Source organism: Argiope bruennichi, chromosome 6 (genome assembly GCF_947563725.1).
Source record: "Argiope bruennichi chromosome 6, qqArgBrue1.1, whole genome shotgun sequence".
In the NCBI taxonomy this organism is placed as follows: Eukaryota; Metazoa; Arthropoda; class Arachnida; order Araneae; family Araneidae; genus Argiope; species Argiope bruennichi.
In genome coordinates, this window is record NC_079156.1 from 113,210,733 (window position 1) to 113,238,429 (window position 27,697).

The 27,697-nt window shown below is 28.0% G+C and overlaps 1 protein-coding gene across 1 annotated transcript in view; it reads left to right on the forward strand.

The window, feature by feature from the left end:
- The first annotated feature begins 20,268 nt into the window (after nt 1–20,268).
- The window catches only part of LOC129972185 (uncharacterized), a 250,571-nt gene continuing 243,142 nt past the window's right edge, over nt 20,269–27,697 (forward strand). Inside the window, exon 1 of the mRNA XM_056086215.1 lies at nt 20,269–20,344. The gene's annotated coding sequence lies outside the window, so the exon portion shown is untranslated. The remainder of the gene's footprint in view (nt 20,345–27,697) is intronic.

Sequence of the window (27,697 nt, forward strand, 5' to 3'; positions counted from 1 at the left end):
CAACTAAAATGCAAAAAAAATAAATAAATAAAATATTACTTCAAAGATTTTATTGAATATGACTAAATTTTTTTTTTCAAATATTTGAGAAATTTTAAATTTATTTTTGATTGAATGCTATCCATAGCAGCAAATTCCTTGAGTGAAATAAGGATTTAAAAAATTATTCGCTCATGATTATTGAGATCAAAAAGAATACACGTAATTATCTAAGAAAAATAGAGATGCGGAAAACTCCCCTCAGATGAATTAATTTTTTCTTCAAATAAAAAAAAAATTCTAATTCATGGTATGAACAGAATTAATGGTGTTTTAACATTTAGTTTATAATATTCAAATAAACCGAAAAATGAAATACGAATTTCCAAATAACATAAAGAAATTTTATCATACAGTTTTATCTTTCTACTTTTCTGTGTGTTGTTGACACCAAAAACGATTTTCCACAATTGGCTACAATTTTTCTTCTTCTAAAATATTGAATGGTTCGGTATTGTATGCACATCTAGTTTACTGCATGAAATAAAGATTACGAAGAAAAACATAAATATTTGTTTATAAATTGGACAAACACAATATCTTTGGATAAAGTATTCTAAAACTCGAAGTAGATTTGAAATGTTTGTTTTCTTTATTTGAATATTTTATGAAAGCGGAAGCTATTGTTTTGAAAAGAAAATGTCTCTTGAGAAATCGATTCCTAAACACAGACTTTCAAATAGATTTCTATTTCATAGATTTTGTCCCAAATTCAGTATAGACATGCAATTTTACAATATAAACTGCATACCAAATTTCATTAATCTGAATCCTTTCTTTTTTGAATTTTCGTGCTCTTGGCGATACAGACAAACTGACAAATGCACAAACTGTCTTCGAGTCTGTAAACTAAGCCTTTCGGAACCAGGAAGATCTAAAACATCGAGTTTCAATTTCAAAACTTTTTCACGATTACAAAATTTTCTCTTTTCACATTTTATTTAAGAAAAAATGAGAAACTACACATATTTTATGTTTATTTTTTCAATTGTAAAACGGCAATCAATTAAAAGATAGAAGTAATATAAATAAATTTATAGACTCTACTGCGATTGAAATCTTTTCTCTTTTTTAACAATTTTCAAACAAGACATTTAAATATTTTATTTACAATCCATTTTCATAATTAATCTACGCCTATTATGCAAGCCTTCTATGGTGCATAACAGCAGCAAAACAGTTTATCCTTGTTTAAAGGAATGCGCAGAATTCTCGGAAATAAGAAATTACCTAAAAGTTGTAAATAATGATTTAAGCATGGAACTATCAGTGCCAGAAAATCTTAAAACACTGAAAGACATGATGCTAAAATTGAGAGTTTTTTGCCAACTATTTAAAAGTGTTTTCTTTTCTTTTGTTGTGGAATGTACAGCGTTAAAAAGAATTAATTTAGCTACTTCAGAGGGCTTTAAAATGTGTTCTATTGGTCCAAATAAGATAAAATTTGAACCACTGATTATTCAGATAATGCACTTTATATTTATTAATTAAAAAATTAGTACAAAAATTCACTAATAGATGGTGTTTTAACAAAAATTGCATTTATTTGCATATATTGAAAATGTGAAACATAATTTGCGTTACAGCGCATGTCTATTACCATTTTACTTTGGATAAAAAGAAGGCGGATTCTGCAAGAACATTAGTTTGTTCGTCATGCCTACGTTGCAAGAAAAAGCGCTACTGGTGAAATTGTTCAATTAGAACCAGCAAAACTCCGTTGCGGCTCTAAAGGAATTTCGTCTTATGAAGCAGATACGAAGAGGTCCAATCTCCTACGCAAGATGATGTAGAAGTTTGAAAAAAAAAAAAATTGGGCAATTTCGCATTCTTTCAGATAGAGGACAAAAAAAAAAAAAAATCCCCTCTTTCATTATCGAAAATGTTGCGACCGCGCTCGTTGAAGCCAGCAGTCAGTCGCCGCATAATAGTGTGAGTTTGCCAAATGTTTCATGTGTTCTGGATATGCCGTATTCAACCGTACGAAAAATCGTAAGACAGATTTTGAATTTTTACCCATACAAAATCAAGTCTGTGCACCTGTTGCAAGACGCGGACATAGAGGTCCGTAAAACTTCTGCACTTCAGTTCCTTGCTCGAATGGTGGTTGACACAACTTGGCTATGGAACATTCTGTGGAGTGATGAGGTCCACTTTTGTCTCAATGGGCAAGTTAACACCCACAACTGTCGCATTTGGACAAAACCCTCAAGTTATCCATACATCCTGAAAAAGTGACAATATGGTGTGGTTTTACAGCTACCTTTATCATTGGACCGTATTTCTTTAAAGAGATAACTTCAAATGGAATCCAAATTTGTTCTATCACAGGACAACGGTACCATGATATGCTGAAGGATTTTCTAATCCCAATTCTTCTACAGCGTGGAGGCCTTCAAGACATCATTTTCATGCAGGAGGGTGCGCCACCTCATATTGATCGACGTGTAAAGCGATTGTTGATACAGAATTTCACAGAAGCACGAGTTATCAACCGTCATTTCCCAATACCATGGCCTCCTCGCTCGCCGGACAGCACCCCTTGCAACTTTTGGTTGTGGGGTTATTTGAAGGATAATATCTACCGTCAAATGCAATCATCTCTACCAGATCTGAAGGACAACATTCGGTCCCATATTCTTAATATTCCGGCAGACTCACTCCGGTCATCTATAGAAAATGCAGTTCTCCGATTAGAGCATATTGTTGAAAATGAAGGAGGACATATTGAGCAACTTTAATTTTATTTTATTTAACAATTATAAACCGTATTAAATGGTTTTATTACAACGTCACCTAACGGTGAATTTTTGTACTAATTTCTTTTTATATAATAAATATAACGCTCATTATCTCAATATGCAGTTCAAATTTTATCTCATTTGGATCAATAGAACGCATTTTAGAGCCCTCTGAAGTAGGTAACTTATTTCTTCCTAACCCTGTTCGACATGATGGCCTGTTCCTTATTAAACAGATTGATAGATATAGGAGATGAGGAGGAAGGTTAAAGACTGACGGCTGTTGATTGGGGGGCTAATCGCCTCAAAGAGGATTCCAGTTCGGAGAATCGGCCAGTGTTATGGATGGATTATGATGCAGACAGCAGTCGGCCATAACAAATCCTGTCCCCTGCATCATTCAGTGGTGGTGGGGTGGTCGGCTGCACAAGAAGGTGCATGATAGCATAGCAAAATCATTTAACAGTAGATAATGTAATGTTGCGGTGCTCTTTGAAAATTTAGAAGGATCCGTAATTTATGTAAAGGCCTAGAGTTACTGTAGCACTGTTAAGTATACGATTAAAAAATTCGAATTTACTTGATCGCTAAAAGTTATAATCACCAGATCACGAAAGCAGAAACAGATGACGCAATAAATAGTAGCTGTAACAAGCATCCAGAGGTGAAACCCTATGAGCAGCTAGTAGAAAATGTAATATTCCAGATTTAACATAACTAGGGGCCATACATTTTTATAAGAAACTCAAAATATTGACATTTATTCAGTGGGTTTGGCTGGTTAACTTAGTCTCAAAATTTCCCCATAGAGGATGCATTATGAACTATTTTTTCCCAATTTCATTCAAAAATGATCAAAGGAAAAAGATGGCGGGCTTGGATGACACATTTTGAGGTCATGATCTTTTATATGAAACTGATATTATCAAATTTATACAAAAAATTATACAAAAAGATCAGGGCACAGAAAATTTTGTAAATGGTTCGGCGAACATTATTGTATAAGATTATTTTCTTTAAATTTAATATTTTATATTAATAATCCTACATAGATAGCCTTTCATTGCTCTGGCATTAACGGAATTTTGCACATTTCAATTTCTATATATTTACTGACCTATTTTTGATTTCAATTGCGCCAAAAGTTTTTATATTGGTAACATTTGATATTTTTTTGGTGAAATTCGTATAAATACTTTCCACAGTAGGTATATACATTTAGGTTTTATTCCATTTATTAATTTCATGTGCAGATGCTTCCAAATAGGAAAAGCTGTTTCATAGCCATTTTGTAGATTGCTTGTGTTTTCTCATATTTCATATGGAGAGCAAAAAAAGTAAGAAAATTAAAAGGATATATTAGATTGATTTAATTAAACAGTTTAAAAATGCTGTTTAGATTATTGCCAAGTTAAAGAGAAAACTTTGTAGAGTTTTTGAAACATTTTCAATAAGTGTCTTTTATTTATTACTAGCGGCCTTTGGTGACCAGCCGGTTCGCCAACCTTAATATTCGTTAAAATTTTAATAATTAAATATTTTATGCAATTCCTACTTTAATAGCTTCTTCATCAAAAATTTTAAAACTTCAAATTTTGATAGTCATATAATTCACTCATAATATTATAAACGCCTTCAGTCATAACGTAATATGTATCTCTCTAATTTTCTGTTAGCTCCCGTAGAATTTAAAGTGGAAAGGATTAATCTGCAATTAATATAATAATATTTTTTACTGAAAGAAAGTATTTTTCTGTAATATGATTACTGAAAACAGTCACTGAGCTTTTAAACTTTATGGGCACTAAAGAATATCTTTCTTAACTTATGTAATATTTCAAGAATTTGTCAACAAAATTTTCTCAGATTCATCATTACCAGATCGATTAATTAACAATTTTTAATTATAAATGCATCAAACACTAAGAAAATAAAACGAATCGTTTAAAATAATCGGTTGAAAACAAGTTAAAAAAAACTACTTAAAAAACGATGTACTTAAAACTGTAAGTATATACAAAAAATATATAACTAACATAAATACAATTTAATTACAAAAGATTGCAACTAACCTAAAAGTAATTTAAATCAAGTCCGCATCCGTTGATAATGGGTGTCATGTCAACAATCATAACACAAAGCGCATGCGTGAATTTTCAACGCCAGTTATGGTAACGCAAATGCGTGAATTTTTCTACGCCAGTTGGGGTAACGCTATGAAGATTAGAAATTTTTAATTTCCTTTAATCTGTTTTATTTTAATTCGAAAGTACTTTAGAATGAATCTGAAAGATCGATTCATTAATAATGTTTAATTTTAAATGCATCAAACATTAAGAAAATAAAGAGAATCGTTTGAAAAAATCAGCCGAAAAATCTTTAGCCTAACCGTATTAGCGTGGGAAAAAAAAAAACTGAAGCCTAACTTATTTGGCGGTGGGGAAAATGAAGATTTTTTTTGGCGGGAAAGTTAGTTTTTAATTAATAATTAAAATTCTAATTAAAAATTTAAAAAAATCGACTCCAGGTGCACATTCCCGACCTCCAAAGTATGCATGTACCAAATGTGGTAGCTGTAGGTCAAACGGTCTGGTCTGTAGAGCGCCAACACACACACACACACACACACACACACACACACACACACACACACACACACACACACACACACATTGAGCTTTATATAAGTATAGATTTAACAGACAATATTATTCCATATAATCTGTGAATAAGGGTTTCCTATTCAATAAGGGTAAAGCAAGAAAATCTGATAAGCTATAAATTAATTTTAGGTCAATTCCTTATAGAAAAATTACCTATTGCAATGGCTCTCATGAGAAGATTTCAGGAAAATTTCTTCAGCTCTTTACCGATTATGGTCCCTAGAACCCAAACCAAACCTTCGTTCAAAAGTTATATATAACGCTTTGTCCATGTTATCTTGAGAACAGGATAACTAGAGGAATTTTGCTTAGATTTTAACTGTCTTGGAATTTGCTGTTAGAAATGTAAAAAATCTCGGACGAGTTCGTAAATGGCCCGTCTAGTTCAAAAGGGGTGGAAATGGTGGGAGATGGAAATTTTCATTTCGCTATAACTTAACTTTCTTAATATTGAAGACAGAAAAATGAATCCAATAAACCAAATTAGCGATTCATTAAGACGAACAACTTTTGTATATAAAGTGTTTCGATAAAAGCAATATCTTAAAAGTTAGGGGCTGAAAAGTAACATTCAAGCTTAATATTGACTGTTTCTAATATCAACAATTTACGTTACCAGATAGTAACTTAGATATAAAGGAATTTACCTTTGCCTTCCAGCTTGCAGAGATGAATTTTTTTTTTTGCAGCGAATTATAATAATTTTTTTCTCATTAAAGCCATTACGGTATAAATGAAATTTCAGTAATGAAATTTGAAAATAAGCGTAGTTAGAAAACAACGAAGTTAGAAAAAAAATCTTCAATTTTTAGATTTTTTTTCTATTTGAAATTTATTTTATTCTCATTTTTGAAATTTTAAATTTTTATAAAATACTGAAAACAGAGTAATCCATGTTGTGAAATTACGTCTCAGAGTGTTTATTGAAGAAAAGAACCAACTGCATCGTTCTGTCTAAATCCAATTACTTCCATTCCAAACAAATAATTACCCCGCAGAATTGTCGATATGAATGATTAATCAATTGATATATAGTTTTATGTACTAGAAATTCATAAATAAATCTTATGATGAACAAACCAAGTTTTTGGATAACTGCCTCGAGGAAGAATCATAGGGGGAGGAGGGGGATAAGATGCATTGGAAATGAAATAAGAATGTCGATTCTTCACCAAAATAAATCTCCTTCCATCTTCCATTATTGGAAGATATTTTTTAATAAAGGAACTCATGTTAATAAATTATTAAAATGAGGTGAAAAGATTACTTTTGAATTTTAAGATAGCGCTGCAGGGTGTGACCAAAGAATGTTATTTAAAGTAACTGTTCTTTTTGGGGGATGGTATCTTGAGTGATATGGTGATGATAAACTTATTAAAAAGGATGCATCTTTTAGAAAATGTATGTTACTTTATCAAATAAGGCCTCTCTGATGACCAGCTTGCTCGCCCTGGATATTGGCTATCCTGGATATTAGAATATTACTATAGAATGCATTCATTAAAATTTAACTTTGTTATTTGATAAGATCCAAAAATATGGATTTAATTGTATCAGTATACTACAAATAACTGTGGATGCAAGTTAAAAAGAATATATTCTAAGAAAAAAAGTGAAAATGAAAATCTCATTTCGGTGTTAATGGCCAATAAAAGCATTTTTTTAAATCTTTATTTTAATATTGTCAAAATCAAGTTATTAAATAATTAATGACGAAAGGAATTTGAATTCATTCTAAAAATAAGTACAATAATATTTGTAATAAAATTAAATTGAAAAATTATTAAAAATTATTTGAGAAAAATTAGCATGGAAATGATATTGGCCTCATTAAAAAGGTAACTTTTTGGTGCCTTGGAGATAAAGTAAAAATAATTTTTGTGCAGTAATATTTCAGGAACGTAGCTGAAAAACATCAAATATTTGCTTTAATTCTAGTTAAAATCTTGATTTAAAATTTTTTTTGAAAATCGAGTGCGCTTTATTTCTTCAAGATCCAGCAAAAAAACTTTACATTTGTATTGAAGTCATACAAACAAATATTTGTCTTCATATATAAAGTTATTTAAATATACATAAATAACTAATGATTTAAAATTATGAAAGTAGTAGATATCAAAATTGAAAGCATAGCAAAAGCTAAGTAAGCGATTATCAGTTTGTAAACAGCAGTTTACAGTAACTGCTCATTTCATGTTTCACATACTATTTTCAACTATTTATAGAACTACCAGACATTTTTTACACTAATCACATATTAAAATATTGCTCATTTGACAATTTAATATAAAATACAATATTTGAAACTCTTAACATTTACACCATTTTTGAATTTTTCAATTCATATCTACATCTATCAAAAAAATTTTTTTGTAAACATTGCGTTTTATTTGCTTTGTGATTGGTAGATAGCGAGTCACCTGACCGATGACATTTGAGGTTTGGTTTGCCAGTATTGTTTGAAATATTTAATGAAACTTTTTATTACTTCTAATACTTACATTGTACTTGACGATGACGTGGTGGTAAAAAAGGAAAAGTAAAGCTTTAATGAACATCAAATGAGTTTAAACCAATATTATTTGTTAACTGAACTTTTAGACACACCGTTTGTGACAACACTAATAAATAGATTCCCTGTGTGTTTACCTTTTTCGAGTAACGGAAATTTTTTTGTGTTTCGGCTGGCAATCGTCTGAATAACCCAAGCAATGCACGTGTTAATCCTGCATTGGTTTTTTTAAAAATCGTAATGGGGCATTCAGCGATATTAGAAGAAAAAATGCAAAGAAAAACTTAACGGTTGTAAGAAAGTTTATATATAATTTGTTTAAAATTTTTCGAATTTTATGTTTTATTAGCCGTTGTTTTATAGATGTTTATTCCAGACGTAAAAAGTAAAAATATGATGCAATTTCATCTGAATTTTAACTAATAATAAAATGCTTCATTTTTTCACAAAAAAAAAAAAAAAAAAAAATGGGATTAAGTATTTATTTGTTCAAGACATTTTTAAAATTCTGTAATTCAATAGTTAGCAAACTGATAAAAAATATGAGGAAATCTTTATGTATGGAATATAATGTCTTTAGCAGTTTCCTTTTCATAATTTCAATATAACAGTTCATTATTTGTCATCTTGCTAGTTTAGTTTAGTTTAGTTATATTAATGTCCCATTGTAAAGCAACACTAGGGCTATTTTGGCACGGACCTCGTAATTTTGAACCGCGGTCAGATGACGAGGACGACACCTGAGGTGGCACCCCCTCTCCACGCCACACCACACCAGCGGGAGGACGTATGGCATGACGGATTTAACGTGCAACAGATCCCCTTACACGACGGTTGTCCGGTGGAATCGGGTCTCGAACCTGAAACCTTACGGCTCACAAGCCGAAATTTTACCCCCCAGGCCACCGCGTCCTTGTCATCTTGCTAAGTAATATAAGTAATATATTGCCAAATTATTTCTCCATCTAATCGTTATGCCCGAAGGTTATGAACCTTGAGTTCAAGCACTCTACCTACCTCCAAGCATGATACGTGTTAGTTTTTTTTTTCTAATTGAATATCATGATCAGTTTTAATTTTTATCCTACGTAATAATTTACAATTATTACGTAGGATAATTATTATTAATATCCTACGTACTGAGAAAGTAAACAACGAATTTAATTATATAATATATATATATATTTTTCGTTTTACAAAGAAATAGGTTTTTGACTCTTTTTCTCATGAATCAGAAGTCCATCTAAAATCAGATTATTCTAGAAAGCCCAGGGTATCTGGAGCATTGTTCCTAATCATTGGAAGAAAGTGTACTAGAAATGTTAGTTACTAAAAAAATAACTAAAAACTTGCGCGTTTCTAAGCAGAAAGGTACGATTTACGACCAGCACCTATTTGATTCGAGGGATTCTAAATCGAAATATTTTAACTTTTCTGTAGACTTCCGGGTTGTGAATAACACTTTAGGGAAAGCTGCGAAGCATCTGAGCCCGGTATCAAGTGAAACTATAAATCAAAGCAGAAAAAATAAAGCCCGAATAAATCGAAAGTGAATTTTCTACTCTATTCAAAGCAATGCTGGTGTCGCTTTAATTATGTTTTAGTTATTTGAATGAATTTTACTTACATTTAATTCATGTAGAGATATAAAAATAAAGTGGAAGGAAGTACCTCTAGAGTACGTCAGGTTTCTTGAGGCTTGTTTAAATTAAAGTAAAGGGATAAAGTAAAAATCTCCTTTGGACATTCTTCGTATTTTCGCAATCTGGTATTTCTCTGCTAGTAATTGAATGGAAGATACATTTAATATATTTTCTTTTTCATCGAACGAGATCCAAAATTTTGATAATCAATTTCGGTGTTAAAGGCCAAGGCTAAATTTAATTTACTTAGCTTCTCGCATTTTTACTTACTCTCGTGTACGTTGTGTAGTGAAAGTATAGCAACCTTAAAAAAAAAAAAAAAAAAAAAAAAAAAATCGAACTTGAGATTTTGTCGAATCTCCACGTTGTAGACTTTCCTGAGATCGAAAAAAACATTTTTGGAAAATGCCCTTTTGTCTGTGGCAAAGATAACAGAAATACTTTTTGAGCTAGACGGTTGAAATTTGTTATACGGTCTTTGCATCAAGTTTGCAGGTTTCTATCAAATTTTAAGTAAAATATACAGAGATGAAGACCATCTGTCTAGCTGTTCAAATGTAAGTTAAAAAGATAACTACAAAATGAAGAGCGCTAGATGTATGAAATTTGGTACACATATTTAGCATCTATAGTACAGACATTCTGTCAAAATTTTGAACCAAATCTACCCACGTATTGACTGTCTGTCGGTCTGAACTTTCAGAAACGTGATGTTAACACGACAATTCAAAAATGCAGTGACCCAATTATATCAAATTTGGTATGGGATTTTGAATAAAAGTGCAGTTTTGCGCCAAATTTTGGATTCAATCGGTTGAAAGAAAATGTGTATAAAGCACAAATTCAATTTTTGAATACTATTAACGCGTGCCAGATAATAATCGCCAAATAATTCGCCAAGGATGACGGCAATTGATTCAGTAAAAATGCTAAATTCATGCCAGATGTTAATATTTCGTACCCATTGTACGCCAATGCCATACAAGTCATTCTCTGGGATAAAAGTTTTATTAGAGAATATGAGAGAAAGTTTTTGGGAGACCATTTGCGTTGATTGAGTTGATATTTTCACAAGAGCAGACAGACCATCAGAAGCGTCAGTGCTTTGACGGTTTTGATTAAAATTTGATACATATTCTGCAATTCTAGTTATATAACTTTATGTTATGTATCATTCATTAACTGATTTTTGAATATTCTTGCTCAGTTTAGTTTAGTTATATTAACGTTCCGTTTTAAAGCAACACTAGGGCTATTTTGGGACGGACCTCGTCATTTTGAACCTCGGTCAGATGACGAGGACGACACCTGAGCTTGCACCTTCTCTCTACACCAACGGGAGGACGTTTGGTCATGACGAATTTAACGTGCAACAGACCCCCTTACACGACGGTTCTTCCGTGGAATCGGGACACGAACCTGAAACCCTCCGTTTCCGAAGCCGAATATTCTTGCTCAAATGTACCTGGAACTATAATTAGACACAATACCCCATAAAAAATTTACTGAAAAATTTAATATTGGTCTGATGACCAAGTATTAAGTTTCATTAAACTAGTCGCTTCCGTTAAAAATGGGGGCGGGGGGAGAATTGCATTTCCCGTCTATATGTACCATAATAAATCCGATGGCAACACTATATGCACATTTAGCTCTATTATGTAGAATAGGTTGAAACTAAGATTAATGTGTAATTTTCAGCGAAAGCATGTTTTCATGAGTCATGAGTCCTCTTACGATATGTTTTAGTTTTGAAGATAGGGTAACAATTCCAATATTTTTAAATCAGAACTGGCAGTTGTGCCTATAAATTAATTAAAATTTCATTTCCTCTAAAATATTACAATATCATGTTACATTATGCAGTTTTATCTTTACGCTTCATATTTATAACAGAAATACGGTTTCATTGTAGCATAAAATATACCTAAATCAATTTTAAAGTATGTATGTATCCTCCCTTTCGAAAAATAGTAAGATATTTTGAATTATACATAAATGATATATTTTCGAAGCTTTGTATTTTGGAAATGAAATACCTGTCATTATTTGCTTTAATATGGGAATCAGAAAATCTTTTCCCATTACATTTTATAAAGGTTTATTTCGAAAACATATCTTATAGCTTTAAATTAGTTTTACTGAAATTTATAAAAAGGACGAGAAAAAATGCTGAACAGATATCAGAAATTTAATTAAAGAAATATAGCACTTCTATTACTAATATTCGAAACGTTTCAAAATTTTCATTTCAAATGCATGGAAATTTAATTTTATATTAAAATATTCTGTATCAAAGCCAGTTTACAGTTTTTTAAACGGTTTTTCAGAAATTTTATTTTTTAATCCGTTAATTACTGGGAGCATTTTTGTGGTAAATGTCGACTGCAATTTACAAAAAAAAAAAAAAAAAAAAGAGTGAGAATCTTTTAAAAACTTAAGTTTATTGTGATTTTACAAAATCAATTTGATGTGTGTTTCTTTCGTGAGTGGAAAGCAAATTTAGACACTGAAAAAGATTTTATTATCATATAATAAAACCTTTATATCGGTAACTCAAAATCAAGCAGTGCGGAAAATAAATATTTTCCAAGGGTAAAAATTTATACTTTTGACCGAAAAGGCAATGAACTTTTGCATTATACAACTTCTTAAATTTAGTATAAAATATTCAATAAAAAAGTACTTGAAAGGCCTCTAATTTAGTTGTGTTAAAAATATTAAAACATGAATATTGTTAAAAATCTGTCACAATAGATTTTCCTCCGCAGTGAGTATCATGGTAAAGAAGAGACTTTTAGAGATATTTTCATGAATGTTAAATGGGTGCCAGGTCAATGACTCCAGGACTTTACTGGAGCCTGGAAGATTACAAAAAATATAAGAATTCTGGAAAAGCTTCTATATGGTGCAGAGATCTAAGATCCCTCTAAAAATTCTCTAAGCTGTAATGAAGACTATATTAGAAAAGTTGTACAAAATCTTTAGGAAGGAGCTTTCTAATTATTTGCGCTGAACCATTTCCTATTTAACGATCAGCTATTTTGTGTGTGTTGCTGATTTCATCAAAATGCCTTTTTGTGTGTGCGTCGATTGCATTTTGTTGCCTGCATTTTCATGTTATCTTTTGAAATAAAGCGTCATATCTTTTTTTCTGGTTGGTGGTACACCCACCAGGCAATTTCAGTAGCCAACGATGTGCTTCGAGCACGGTGTTGGGGTGGAGCAATTCAGTAACAGTAACAGCAATTTCAGTAACAATATCACCAAAAGAATTTCAAATCCATTTTTGATTTCTTGTATGCGATGTAAAGAGGAAGTATTAAAAAAATCCCGAATTCTAGATTTTGTCGAATCTCCACTTTTCAGTCTGAAAAACAAAATTTTGGAATTATGTCTATTAATCTCTCTCTGTCTGTGAACACGATGGCTTTGAGCTCGAATGATGAAATTTGATAATTGAAATAACGAAGAAATCTGTAGATTTATTTCAAATTGGGAATGGAATCCATTCACAACAAGTCTGCCTGTCTGGGCGTTTGAATAACTACAAAACACAAAGTAACAAGGCAGATAAAATTTAGTACACAGCTTTAACATCTAAAATACTGATACATGTCATATTTTGAGCTACATTCATCAAAAAGTTGATTATCTGCCGGTCTGTGCTTTCACATGCATATAAATACAATGATTTAAATCAATGAAATTCGGTACGCTACTTTGTACTACCGAATTGTACAATTTGTACAATTGTATTGTATTGTGACTACAATTGTACTATGTATTGTATTGTGACTACAATTGTACAATGTATTGCATTGTGACTTCAATTGTACAATGTATTGTATTGTGACTACAAATGTAAAATGTATTGTATTGTGACTTCAATTGTACAATGTATTGTATTGTGACTACAATTGTACAATGTATTGTATTGTGACTACAATTGTACAATGTATTGTATTGTATTGTGACTACATTCGTACAATGTATTGTATTGTGACTACAATTGTAGTTTTGTGCCAAGTTTTGGTGTCCATCCGTCCAAAGCCTTTTCGTAATGGATTCAGTAAAAATGTAAGACTGGTGCCAAAGATTTGTGTGTCTTAACTATCGTTTATCAATACCATGCAAGGAATTCGCATTCTTCGTCAAGTTCAAAATTTTATGTGGAAGAAAAGGGGTGAAACTTTATTGGAGAGTATATGAGAATTTTTGGGGAAGCGATAGGTTTATTATGAATTTGAGGATACTTTATACCAGGGTCCTAAAAATGAATTCCGAAAAATACATTTATTTTTACTTTTTATATGAAAGCAGATTATATATTATATTTAATAATAGATTATATATAATATATAATATAGATATATAATATATAATATTATTAATAATAGATTATATATAATATAAATATATAATATATAATATAGATATAATATATAATATTATTAATAATAGATTATATATAATATTTAGATTAAGAAAACAAGCAGTTTTCTTAATCTAAATATTTTATTAATAAAAAGAGGAATTAAAAAAATTTAAAAATAATTTAGCTAGTCTCGAAAATAAAGCGAAATAAAATCATAAATCATACATCTTGACCGTTCCAGTTTTGATCTAATAGCAAATTTATATACCGTTAGAAATCAACAAGTTGAAAAAATGGCATAAAGAATTGTCATTTAATACTCCTTGAGTCAATTAATGTAATACTGAAAAAATTAAAGTATCTAAATCTATACAATTCCCTGATTCAATGATTCCTACTCAATTATATATTTAAAATACTACCATTTGATATAAAAGAGAAAACTTTCTTACGCAGTGGAAACTAATCGAATTATGAACTTTGCATTTCATTATTTTCAGTCAATAAATGGTCACACTCAGGAAACATTGACTGTTGAATATTGATTCTTTGTCGAGGCGAATGGTCGCAGTAGACAAGTAGTAAAGTTCTAAGGTTTCCGCTTTGGAGTCGGGGAGCTCCAGATTAAAAATCCGATTCCTATAAAGTATATTTATGCGGTTCTGGTGTATGCTAAATCTGATGCCATGAACCAAACGTCCTTCCATTAGCTCCCTCAATTTCAGAAAGCCAGAACAAGTGTTGCCCTTGTCATCTGATCAGACTCAAAATGATGACTTCCCGAAATATACATAGTGTACTTCCAAACGGCACGCTAATATAATTAAACAAACAAATAAAACTTCCTGGCTGCAATTATTGAAAACGGTCCAAAAATAATTTACAATAGTGATATTTATATCATCATTGTTTGGTCTATTTTAAGTGTAAAAGATTTGACTTTTCTTATTTAAAATATTAGAGTTATATAAAAAAACTGTATAAAAATTTAGACTATAAAAATGAATAAAAATTACATAAAATAATCAATTTAGATTATAAAAATGAATAAAAATTACATAAAATAATCAATTTAGACTATAAAAATGTATAAAAATTACATAAAATAATCAATTTACTATAAAAATGAAGGAAAATTACATAAAATAATCAATTTACTATAAAAATGAATAAAAATTACATAAAATAATCAATTTAGACTATAAAAATGAATAAAAATTACATAAAATAATCAATTTAGACTATAAAAATGAATAAAAATTACATAAAATAATCAATTTAGACTATAAAAATGAATAAAAATTACATAAAATAATCAATTTAGACTATAAAAATTACATAAAATAATCAATTTAGACTATAAAAATGAATAAAAATTACATAAAATAATCAATTTAGACTATAAAAATGTGCACTATAAAAATGTATAAAAATCAATGTATAAAAGCTGTATAAAAATTTAGATATAATATTTCAATATTTTATTTATTGATTCAAATAATATAAAAATGTAATTCTTTATGTCATTTAGAGCATTTTTCCAATGGGAAATTATGCCTATTTCAACAGGTTTAGAAATGAGTTTTTGAGCTACAATCAGAGTAAGCATTTTCCAGACTTAGCTTTAGTGTTTTCCATTAAGCAATATGTTGCAACCTATTTTTTAAACACAATAAAGAGAATTAAACATGCAATTTAGAACATTACCCCTCGACAGATTTGCTCTAAAATAATGACTAAAAAGAAGGGATTGCTATAACTTTGTAATCGCTATTAAAAAGTATTGATTTACAAATACATTTATAAAGAAAGAGATAATTTTCTCATGGTAAGTGCTTGGGTTAACGGAGTGCTTGAACTCAAAGGTTACTCACCATTATTATAGGGTGTAAGTGATATTGTAGTTTCAGTTACATAAAATTATATTTCTGTTTAGAACTCGATATACAAATTTCAATCTCCGAATGATTTCGTCCAATACAGGTAACGTCTACTACAGAAGAAATTCATGCTTAATTTCTTTTTTTACTTTCTTTTATATAAGTATACTGAGAGAAAAAAAATCTTGAATGAAATTACTTTAAATGAACAATCTGGTTTTTAATTTTTTTTTCTAGTCCAAAAATACTATTTGTGAAAGTGAAACTTGTTTTTCTCAGAATACGATGATTTCAAAAACTGGATGAGTTGTGCTATTAAAATCGCCAAATAATTCACATCAAAATTACGATGAATAATATCATTTTTAACCTTTTCGAGTTTGAAACTTTCATTTGTAGATTACATTTGTTTTTCTGAGAACATGGTAGCTCCAAAATAAGAATAGTTGTGCAAATGAAATATAGAATATAAACTGTATCAATAGATCTGTATCAATCCACACAGGGAAATCTATCAGCCTATGTGTCCTTCTATGTATGGACACAACTCTGAAGCGAATAAAATTATTTTGTAAGTTGGTAAATTTAGAATAATTGGTAACATTTGGCAAGAAGTTATACCAAACACTATACTTTACATATCTTATACATAATATTACCTAATTTTTATATTTGTAACTAATTTTGGATTTCAAGTGTGTATGTTAAAGCTAAATGTTTGTATGCCTATATGTTCTTGTGAAAGTGAAGACACAACCCAGAAACAAACATAGTGCATACAAAAATAACTTAAATTTGATGTTATTTTTTGTCAAAAAAAATTTGTAACTTTGCACCAAGTTCCAATCCCAATAGTTCGACAGGAATAAATAATCTTGAAGACACAAGCTTAATCTGTTCCTGTAAAGACGAAATTAAACTATAAACTATTAACGAATTAAAATATATATGCAGCACGGAACTATTTTTTTGAAATTTTTATTAGAATTTTGATTAATTAAAAAATGAAGAGAAATTTTGGCGTTTTTCCACGATAACTTTCGAAAAGATTACGGGACAAAACTAATCTTTGCGTCATCCTAAAGTAAAATTGAGAAATAACTATTTTTTCAATGATGTCAATTTTTGAATATAAATAAAATTTCTATTTTAAATCAATTTTTAAAAAATATTTTAATTATATTTTCCAGCAATTTGTCTCTCAAAAAATAAATTTGTATGTGAATTTAACTTTATGTGTAAAATAATAAATTTATAAATTTGTATGTGTAAAATTAACTTTACTCTACATGTTGCCATCACATTGATAAAAGATTAAATTAAAAGACTGAATTAATTATCGTTACAAATTAAACCTAGAAAAATGTAACTTGCACACGTGTCTGTAAGATATCGTAATGTCGTGAAACATGACATTTTTTAGAAAGTTAAGTACAAGAAAAAATTTCTGTGAACTCTTAAAATATTTATATTATTAAATAAATAATTCTGTAGTATTTAAGGCACGCACACACGTACACATACACACGCACGCACGGACGCACAGAGAGGGGGGAGCTGGGGAACATCTTCTATAGAACATTCCATATTATATATAGAGAGAGAATATCTTTTTTAATTGAGTCCTAACATTTTATTTCTAAACATTTAATATTAGGAATATGCATCTAATAAAAAGAATGGTCTAAATGAAATAAAGAATATTATTTTATGCAATTTGAATTAATAAATATTCTGATGAATTAAAAATGTTATATTTTTATACAGACAATACCGTGAGATATATCGATTAAAATATTCTTAGGGTATTAACTTTTTAACAAAAATAAACCCACTTTAATGCAATTAAAACTCAATGAGTTAAGAAAGTTTGAATTTTACTATTTTCTAAATACGCGCATTTTAACACCATTCCATTGACTACCTTAAAGAAGATACGCCAATCAACGCCTGAAATTTCTCGACAGCTGACTAGTCTAAAATTATGAAATAGTCGACTGTCCTAATAGTGATATTTACACTTCATAACTCCGTCAGATCTAGTCACAGAAGATAGAAACGTCCTTTAATTGATTTAAAAGTTGAAGTGTCAAGAAATTTTCGCTGAAAATGATTCCTTAAGATTAAAGGACTGTATAAAATTTAGACTTCATAATTTTTTCTTAAAAACATTTATTGACTGAAACAGAATAAAAATATTATTATTTACATTGTTTAAATCCTTTTAAAAGTAAAATTAAAGTTTGAATTTTATGATGAATCTGAGAAAATTTTATTGAATAATTATTGCAATATTCCATAAATTATAAAAAAATATTATGTAGCTCATATAAAACTGAAATGTTGAACAATTCTATTTTTTTCACATTTTTTAAAAGACGTGACTGATTTCAATCAAAAATATTTTGTATTATTAATTGATATTAATTGAATCTGAATCACATCCTCTTCAACTTAAAGCTCATATTTGACGCAAATTGACAAAAAAAAAAAAAAAAAAAACATAATACAAAAAACAGATCGGCTTAAGACTTTTATAATAATATTTGTTACATATAAAAATTTGAAGCATAAAAATATTTTGCTGAAGAAGCTATTTACACAACAAGTTACATAAAATATTAAATTAATAATCTACGAACCATATGATAGCCGAAGAGGGTCAGTCTCTAATAATATATTAATATGGCAATGTTCATTGGATGAATACTATTATCAAAATACGCGATACAAAAAGGTTTTTAAATGCAGGGACCTTTGAACTTAGAGCTAACAAACTTGGCATGTAATTGAATTTTAGGTAACTGGCTCTTACTAAGACAGTATTTTTCAATGAAATTTACTTTAATAACTTCGATGCGTATTGTTTCACAAAATAATTTTTACAGCGGTATAAAATGTAAAACAAACTGAAAGACAAAAGTAGATTCCTTTTACATTTGAGTTACAACATAATTGGCATAAATTAACAGAATTGACAACACAAATTGTTGATGCAAGAAAATTAGGGCGTGACAATGACTTCTCAGCCTCTAACTTCTAAGATATTGCAGTTATCGAAATACTTTAAATACAGAAGCTGTTTGTCTTAATGAGATGCTAATTCTGCTATGAGGGTTTATTTTTCTATCTTTAATATTAAGAAAATTATAGCGAAATGAAAATTTCAACCTCCACCATTTCCACCCTTTTGAACTAGATGGATCCTTTACGAACTCGTCCAAAATATTTACATTTCTGACAACATACTCCAAACCAATTAAAATCCAAACAAAGTTACTCTAGTTATGTTGTTCACAAGATAACATGGGAAAAGCGTTATACGCAAATAAACTGTTGGACGAAGGGTGGTTTTGGGTTCTAGGGATCATGATCGGTGAAGAACTAAAGAAATTTTCCCAAAGTCTTATCAAGAATACCATTGCAATAGGAAGTCTTCCTGTAGGAATCTACCTAATATGAGCTTCCAGTGTTATTAATTTTATTTGTAGGCATTTTTTTCTAATTTTAATAAATACTTTTAGAATACTTTAAAGTATATTTTATAACAATACTTCTCATCGTTTTAATTACAGCATTTATACGCTAATATGTAGCAACGATGTTAAATATATTTTTTATGTAGATGATATCTTCTCTATAAATAGGAGTAAATTTTTAAAAATAAGTTAAATAAAATCATATTCTCAATAAAAAAGTAATATAAAGACAGACGAATCAAATCTGAAGCCCTATCGTTTGGTGTAGAATGTAAAATATCTTTTAGAGTTTTGATTATGACATTCCTACCATATTGAAGCCTAAATTTAATTAAAAGTCTATTAAAACAATAAAATATGTACAAAAAATGAATTAAAGATATAATAATTGAGAAATTCAAAGGAAATTGCTGACGTATTTGAATACAATGCTGTTTTTCTCGTCTCAATTTTTTTTTATTGGTATCTTTTGCAGAAGCATATTTCCATTATATTAGTCATAAAAATATATCTATAATTCTGAATTTTATCCTTTTTCACATCACATTCGTTTTTAATATTACTAATTTGAATTATATTTACATATAACAAATATATTTTATGAATAAAGTTATTTAAATTAGAAGTGAATATGAGTAAATGTACCTATTGATTGGATTCTAAACTGTTGCTCTAATAATCGAAGTTTAATTTTAGTTTTCACGTAAGAAAAACATTTAACTATTGACCACTGCATCAAAGGCTGCAAGAACTTACTTTCCTAATCATTATTTCTCGCTGAAATAGAACAAAAGAAAGCGAGCTGAAAACAACGGAAACGCGCGGACGCGGCAACACTGGCCAATCGGAATTGGCGTACGGCAGCGTGACGTCATTCGGTCTATGCTAATGGGATGCGTGCGCGAGAGATAAAAGTTGATTTTGGAGAAACAATCCGACCATTCACAGCTCCTGGGCTACGAGCGGTCATCCTCACGAAAACGAAGAAAATTCTCCGCTGTCTGTAGAGGTAAGGATTTATGCTAACATTTAATAAAATCTCATCTGGAATAAATTCTAATTCTTAAAATAAATTTTTGGAACTAATTGCTAATTCATTTTCAAAGAGTAAACGATTTTATTAATACAGAAATTATAAAATTAATATCTTCTCCGGCGTAAATTCTAATTTTCAAAGAAGATTTTCAAACCAGTTGCTAACTTATTTTCAAACGATTTTATTAATATGGGAATTATAAAATTAATTTTTTATATGAAGCATGATAAATCTTTTTTTTAATACGAAAAATTTTCAAGTTATTCTTTGCTTATTAAAACTGTTCCATTTAAAGCAAAGTTTGAGCGTTATTAATTTTTTAAATAATGTTGTTGCAATATAACTTTCATTAGAAATTTTTAACGCCAAGAATTTGAAGTAAATTAAAAATATGTATTTTTTGAAAAAAGCAAACTACTTTTTAATGGGTCAATCAAATAAATTATTTCATATCATGATGTGAAATACAATATTTTATCTAATTAAATAAATAGAGCATTTTAAACAGAGTTTAAACTATAATAATTTTTATATTTTAATTTTAACACTAATAAAAATGGCAGTTTATTGAGTTCTTCGTAAAAGTAATTACTAACATGAAAAATCATAGAAATAAAAATTTTAAATTCATTTTAATGCAAATTTAGAGAATAAAACAATTTCAAAAATTTTAGAAGATGCAAAGCTATTTTATTTGAAAAAATATTTCTAGACATGCAAGTCTGAAAATTTTTCCGAAATTTTATTTTGTCCTATAACTGATACTGCAGAAGTAATATTGCATCTGGAATGCCCTTATCTAATTTGAAATGAATTTAAAAAGTTCGATAAATTCAGAAAATTTGATAAATCCGCCTTTATTTAAAGAATCCATTATTTTTCAATATGGACTCTAAGCTGAAATGAAAAAATATTAGAATTTAAAAAAATTCCAATTTTAAATCAAACGAATCAGTTGGAATTCAATGATATTCTAATTCTCATATGAATTAAATAAATATCCACAATGGAATAAACATCCTCATTGAATCCGAATGAATTAAATAAAATATTTTTTTATTTTAATTAAAGTGGTAAATAAGCAGTAGAAAATGGCTCAAGTTATATGAAGACGTTTATTGCAATTCCTCTAAATTCAGTATTCCATATAAAAATAGCAGTAACTGAATGATCTAAAAGACTGATAGAGGCTCTCAAAGTTCAGAGTAAATAAATTTACTCTATCATTTCGAGTTTTTCGTTTGATTTAAAATCTTCTTTGAGATAAATCATAAATAACCAAACGATAAATAACTCAAAATATAGAGATATGTTAAAAACGATCCAATCCAAAGAATTCAAATTCGAAGCTGTTAAACTAAAGATGGATGCGTTATCTCTGAAGATATTTCATGTCAGATGGCGTTTTATGTTACTAACAAGACGCTGCTTTGTAAACTATAAATCTGAAAATTTTTGAGTGCACTTCCGCCTTTTGATTAATCTTATATTCCATTTTTTTGCTCTTTTAAAAAAAGACTGTTCTTCAATAGCTTTTCTATACTTAAGTGATGCATTTTTTTAAACGTGTTCACGACCAATTTCGATATTTTTTCAACCCATCATTCTCTTTCAAGTTCTTGTTTTTTATGTAAGAATCTTTGTTTTTTTAATCATTTTTCAAGTGTAAAGTTCTTGAGCGAATTCAAATATTTTTCAACCAAATGCGACTGATGTTTTTATGAAGTGCTATAATAATGCCTCTGGCCAAATAGTACTGAATATTTGAAATTCCTATTTCTGCATAGGCGGATGCGATAGGATGAAAGGAAAACAGCATGAAAGCAAATTGTGTAAATAATTGAAAAAAAAACATATTATATGTAAATTAATATAATTAACTGAAGATTTACAAAATACAAAAAGGTTTTAAGAATTAAAATCTTGTAAGCAACCCAAAAGTTGATTTTAATGAAGTTATTTAGAAAAATGAATTTAGAGACTTTTATGAATCAGAAAGTAAAAGTACATTACTAGCAAAATAATGAAGGAAATAAATTTAATACTCGAATTATATCAATATGGTCTGTTGATTTGATTGAGAAATTGCTATAAAAACATCATCTATAAAGAATTGCACTTAAAATTATACATAAACTGAAAAAAAAAATAATATAATTGACAAGCAACTTTTGTATATATGCATATGATTTTTTTGAAATTAAATTTTATTTAAATCCATTTAGTTTGCATAAATTACTTGTTCTCCCGATTTCAAAATTACATATATATGTTTTAAATGTATTTATAACACATTTAGCTATCTTTTTGTTAAACCAATGTCTCATTAAATCATGTCAATGCTGCATAATAATAATAAAAAATTATTAATTTTTTTTCTTTTTAAAATTTTATTAAAAATAATGAATTAATTTTTTACAGTCGTTTTAAAATATTTTACTTATGATCTTTGATATATATCGAAAACTTTTCCCATCAAAGTGGTAAAATGTTATTTATAAGTATTGAATTCTAAAAAAATCTTATTCTGATACCTTTTCATTCATATTATTATCGGTATGATTTAAAAATTTTTTTTAGAAAAATATGAAAGATTTGAGAAATATAGTTAAATTATAAGCTTTTTACAAATCAAGAGTTTATAAATCTAATTAACATAAATAAGTACGGTTTTTGAATGTAATCGTGGAGTTTTAACATTAGAATATTTATTCGTTCTTTATGAGCATTCGGGTTGCTAAATAATATACCATTTCGATCATACTTTTTATTGATATCATCCTATGAATATTTAGAAATTTAACAATAAAGAATTATAAAAGCAAGATTTAAGGGAGGTGTAATCAGATTTTATATTCTTTTAGAGACAAGATTATAGGTTTAACAAACAAAAAGAAAAATGCTTTTTTTCCTTCATTTTTTTGTCGTTGTTACAAAATCAGTCAGTAAATCTGTAGTCAACCTTTTTAGAAAATGTGTAGTCGAAATAGTATATTCAAATAATATGAGAAAAAAATTAGAATCTCAATCTAGAACTTTTTACAAACGATTTATATATTAATTTACAATAATAAATATATAAATCTAATAATAATTTTATATTTAAACAATAATTCATCGCATAGCTCAAATTTTTCCATCATTTTTTAAAAATATACATAAGAGTATGAGCTTGCTTTGAGAAGTTCAAATGGAATGAATTAGTCGCGATATAGTGAGTCTTATGTAGAAAGTTAATAAGAGATCTTGATATAAAAAACGAATTATCTGCATTTTGTAATTGAGTGTAACATATTTGAAGAAAATTTTAAAATTATTCTTATATATAAAAATCTTTTGTTGACTTTAACTTCCTAGATATGTTTGACGGTTAACATTTGCTACGCTTTCATTTTGCTGGTTATAAGATGAAGCATTTAATTCGTCAGTCGAATTAGATAACATTTAAGCAATATATTGAAGAAATTACTATCAGTAGAAACAGAAGCAACAATTACAATATTTTTTTTAACGTTTTTTAAAAAACAAACTCTGATGAAGTATTTTTGATGTGCCTATAATTGTTAATCACAATAGTGAACTAAAAATGATAATAATATAACACTTACCCTTTCCAACTTTAGGTTTACAATTTCAATTTTTTTCCAAATAAAAAATAATAATAACTGCAGAATCTCAGAAAATTTTAAGTAACCGACTATGCACATTTTAATGTATAAATGAATAATTGTTATGCATCTAAGTTGAAATAGAAGAATTAGAAATCCTCAATAGATTTATTTACTTGTTTTTCGAACAAAAACTTTCTACAAGAAACCTTTTTTAATTTCGATTTTTTAAAGGAAATAATTATTACCCCTTTTATCTGTATCGCAAAACATAATATAGAAATAAATGACCAACTTCTTTCACCATTTTATTATGATTTTATATTCCATATTATATTTCACATTATATTTATATTCCACAAGGTTAATTATTTGGATTAATATTTAAAATAATGCTAATTAATTCAATTTTTAGTTTTTACCATAGATTTCGAAACAAATAAATGATGAAATATCTGATCTTTTGGAAAGCTCACAAATTATTATAGACAAGAAAAATGGCATATAGAACAATAGATGCGCAAGATATTTATTAAGTTCTTGCAATGAATCATCTGGAGAATCATTACCAGAAAGATGGATGTAAGAGTAACTCTTGTTGAAGCAAAATATTTTTCTGAAATATCTATTATTAATCCATTTCTTGAAATCATTAGCAATATGCTTTTAGGAATAGCTTAAATTAATATGTTTTCATTTTGTTCATGTTATTTATATATATTTTGGAATTCTAAATTTCAAATGAAAGTTCAGTAACATTATATTAGTAAAATATTTATTAAAACTGAGCTGTTTTATTAATTTTTTTGAACCGTACATTTAAAAAGGTAAAAAAGAAATTCGGGACGATCTCTAAGAACTGATTTTTAAAACTTGTAACTAAAACTTCACGAGACCAGTAAAATTAGATAAGAAAAATGTTTGCACCTGGTTGAGTAGGATTGTAGTGAAATTGATGCCACTTTACAAAACATTAATGCTCATTTTCTTCTGTAAATTTTTTTTATAAATCCATTCACAATTCTTCTAGTTCAGATACTATATTTCATCGGTATGGTTAAAAATATGATAGAAAATTTTACAATATTTTCCCACAAATTTAAATCTAACCGAGAATTTAGAATGATAGAAGTTCTAGAGAGCGATGGAATAATATTATTTCAACTCTATTTGAATAAAATGAACTTATAAAAAATTCCATCTTTATTAGCATTTTACGATTATAAGCGTGCATTTTTTGGGCTCATAAAATATTTAAATTTACAGAAACTTCATACTCTTACTTATGTGATACGAAACTCCGTACGGACATCCTTTACTTTAATTAAGCCACTACATAAATTTATCAGTAATAAAAGTTAAAATCGAAATGAATTTAATTCCTCTTTGAATGGAATCTATGATGAATTGAATAAAATATTACTGGAATTATTTTTTGTTTTGATAACACAATGTTTTTATTTTATATTCTTTATCAAAAACAAAAGTTAATTAGGAAACTAATATATTTATATATTTTGCTTTAATCTTCTTTTCTAACAAGATTATTTTAACAAATCGCATGGTTTTTGTTCTGGCAACATCAAGAAAGAAAACGATTAATCAAGAGATTCATTTTAAATTCCGGATTAAATTATTAGTGGCAGAAAATGAAACTTTGTTTCTGTTGATTTAATAAAATAATTTCATAAAAATAATTGAATTAATTAAAAAACATAATCTTTCCTATTTTTTTAATATTTTTATTCATCAGAGAGTTACTTTTCCGTTTCAAATGGTCATTAATTTGTGAAATAGAAAATGAACATTATTGTAAAAATTGATGATTGCTATTTTAATATCTTTACAGTTATATTCATATACTGCAGTAGCAAACGATTTTTTATGATTTCCATAAAATTGAAAAGAGATAATGGATATTTATATTTATATCCCTGTCTTCTATTATGAGAATGTACTGTCTAAGATTATTGGGGAAAATATATGAGAATTACTCTCTACAGCTTATTTTTGTAATTTTGAATTTCGGCAAAAATGTTGAAATTGTTTTGCATTTTGGAGTCTGAGACGCAAGGCATGATATTAATAATACTGATTAAAACTTTATCAGAATAAATTCCTCTTTTTTAAATTTACATAAAAGAGAAAAAAATGTCAAATTTTCAAGCATTTTTCAAATAGAACGTGACAACTAATTTTCCATCATATATTTTAATCTATTTGTCTACATTTATTTTAAAAGGGAAAAATGGATCAAGTTTCAGATTAAAAAATTTATTTCAGTATATAAAAGTTTAAAAATTATGTCCAGATATTTTGATTCAACAATTCTGTTTGAGTATATTTATTGAATCAATGTAATTTTGACACAAGAACAAGTTTTCATGTCCTTAATAGCAAAATGGTTAAAAGAAGTTCTTTCTAATTGACTGAAATAGAATTTTAAGAGATTTGCATTTTTTAATTTTCTTAATAAGAATATTTTTCCCAATATACCGAAAAAAAATTTGAGAGGTGAGTACGTTATATGAATTTAATATTAATCAATTAACTTTTAATTATAAAGTAATTGGTAAAAAGTTTATAATGCTTAGACGTGAATTAATATTTCGAAAACTGCTAATTCATTGGAAATTTTTTTCTTTTTAGTCGAACATCAAAGTAGCAAAACGAATAAATTATAACAACACTTTTTTAACTTTCAATTCAAAATTTTAGTGAGTGATTTGGAGGAAAACCGAAGTTAGAGATTTGTGAGCAATTAAATAAATGAATTATTTTATTGAATAAATATTGTTTTAATTACTCTTGTAACTTTGAAGGCAAACAATTTTATTTCAATGTATTAAATTATTTCATATTATTGATTCATTGTAATCTCATTAAATATAAAAAAACTAAAAATTCAAATTTACGATATTTTTTTTTTAGAATTACAATAACAAAATTCTATAAATCTTTATAATTAAGACTTAGGCAGTATTATTCATGATAAATCAAGCATTTTCTCGAGAGGATCGGATATTCTTTAAATAAAGTTTTCATTAGTCAAAATTATATTCAAACATGTAGTTATTTGCTTCAAAACTCCACTTATCTAGATTTAATAAGGATTGAGCTGATTCGAATATGCGTTTATTTAGATGATTGGATAAAGCTCAAAAATTAAGTAAAATAAAAAAAAAATTAATTCATGAAATTAAGTTTTGTAAATGTAAAGTATAGAAAACTGTAATTATTCTAAGAAATAAACTACAGAATAAAACGCAAATAAAACTGTAAAAAAACTACAAAAGGAATTGTATATGAAAGTTTATTACATATAAATAACTGAATTAAAATTACATATGAGCAATGAAATTATATTTATTCTATTGAAAAGAATTGTGAAGGCACTTCAAGATCACTGACATTAACAATTCCTAAGCTGTTCTAATTTTAAATTTTTCACTTTTTCCTACAATCGATTTGGAAAATTGTATTTAGGGAAATTCCTACTCTAGGTAATTAATAGAACTATTGAATTATTTTTAAAAAATACATTTAATGTACTATATAAAAAGAAAAAGAGTCAATGCAATATTTAATAGGATATTATGAACTTTTAATTACATAAATTAATAAAAAAAACTGATGACACTCATGGCAAAATGAAAAAAAAAATCCTTACAAAGTGTTATAGTCAGAATATTTCCAATCTTTTATTTTTGTGTGATAT